The sequence below is a fragment of the Labeo rohita genome, chromosome 15 (assembly GCF_022985175.1).
Source record: "Labeo rohita strain BAU-BD-2019 chromosome 15, IGBB_LRoh.1.0, whole genome shotgun sequence".
Lineage (NCBI taxonomy): Eukaryota > Metazoa > Chordata > Actinopteri > Cypriniformes > Cyprinidae > Labeo > Labeo rohita.
This window is the reverse complement of record NC_066883.1, coordinates 15,546,016-15,547,905: the sequence shown is the minus strand read 5'-3', so window position 1 is coordinate 15,547,905 and position 1,890 is coordinate 15,546,016. Positions and strand designations below refer to the sequence as shown.

Genomic DNA, 1,890 nt, shown 5'->3' with positions numbered 1-1,890 from the left:
ACCGGAAAGACTGATATTTTCTGACGGGATCTGGTGTCCGGGGCTGGATCCTAATTGTCTGGCGTGGGGACCTGATCTAACAATTATTGTACATTAATTTACTCATTTGATATTTACACCATAGCACACTTCTGTTATGCTCTGTATTGTATTTCTGTTATTACAATTAGTGGTTATTGTTAAATGATCACGCTCTCTGCCAAATATTGCTGGGAGTTGTCCTGTCTGTGTTCTTTCTCCTTCCTATCTACTGTACTCCCCCTCCCTATACACTCTCAATTTTAGTAGTTTAAATAACAGGATGCCTCTGGAAAGAAAATATTCCTTTCCCAGAATTGTTTTACTTCTATATGGCACATCTTTTGTTTTGTATGACGCACATATGTAACACCACCCCTGACAATGGATCTATATAATCTAATGTAGTAGACAATAAACTTGGGAGACGTTTGTGAACATACAATTGGCTTCATGTTCATAATTCTTTCCATGGGCCCATGCAGGGACTGAGAATAGTCGGACGGCTAGATATTTATTAACAAATGGGGGCTCGTCTTTCTGGGAACATCTACAGACAGGTGAGAAATAGTCTTTAATGAATTATTCTTGCTGTCTGTTCCCACACTTGATGTGTAGTGTTTGACTCTGCACCCAGACTTTGAGGCTTGCTGTTTATGCTTTTCAGGCAGGAGCATGGACCTCTCCAGGCCAGCAGACATGAGTACATTTAGGGCACAGATTATTTATTACTCTGAGCTGAATAGTTGAATGTATAAATAAATAGTAAATTAAAGATTTTAATATCAAAACAATCTTTTAAAAAAATGTTAATCAATTACAAGTTTCCTATATCTAGGTCACGACTACCTATAAAGTCACAGTTTTTGATGCCATTGGTATAAGACAATCAATACTGACAGCATACAGGCAAGTTGTCTGCTGGGCCTATGCTATTCTATATGTGTAAACCCTTACCTTCATGTGTTGTGTCAGTCATTCCCTTGTGAAAAAGAAGTGCACTTAAGTATACTTTTATAAAGTGCACTTATTGCGAAGTTAATATACTTTAAAAGAACACACATAAGTGCTACTTAATTGTAATGTTTTTGCCGCTTAAGCACATTGTATTTATAATTAATTTAAAATGTATCACATTTTAAAGTTATATTAACTGCATTAAGTGGAACTTTTGAGTGATTTTAAGTGGGACACTTAAGTGGGACTTTTTAAAATGTACTTTCATAATTGCTTCTAGTGTCTTTAAAATATAGTTAAAGTGTACTACTAATGTACTGACAAGCAATTAACATTAACTAAAATATACTTTAATGTCACTTAAGGATACACTGTAGTGTGAATTAAATGTTTTCAACCACCTAAAATAATATTATTTGTAATTGATTTCAAATATTATACAGTTTAAAATTACATTAAATGCAATTAGTTGAACTTTTGAGTGATATTTTTGAACCACCTAATTGGGACTTTAGTACATTTTATATGTACTTTGAAATATGAAATGATGTGAACTAAAATATATTTCAATGTCATTTCAGTGTACACATATCTCTGACAATGAAGTTGAAATGTAGTATATTTAAAATTGTATTAAAAAAAAAAAAAAAAAAAAAAAAAAAAAAACTCTTAATTACATAGTTACACTCAACACAAAGACAAGATGGAAAACCTTGCTGATGCACAAGAGAAAACCATCACTATGGGCTTGTTAAGTGATGACGTAACGCGTCCATTGAACGAACCAATGAACGCTGTTTCCGGGTCCAAACCCCAACTCATTTGACTTGAGGATACTATCTTAGCAGGCGTTTATGAGCACTGTTTATTCATACAAAACCTTTAAGCTAAAAGTTTTCAAATTTATGGTGTACA

General features: G+C 33.5%; 1 long non-coding RNA gene across 1 annotated transcript; it reads left to right on the top strand.

Moving 5' to 3' along the window:
* Positions 1 to 443: 443 nt before the first annotated feature.
* Positions 444 to 1,641, top strand: LOC127176788 (uncharacterized). The gene is made up of 2 exons (XR_007829152.1): positions 444 to 578; positions 686 to 1,641. It is a non-coding gene; the product is annotated as an uncharacterized LOC127176788 (long non-coding RNA).
* The last annotated feature ends 249 nt before the right edge of the window (positions 1,642 to 1,890 follow it).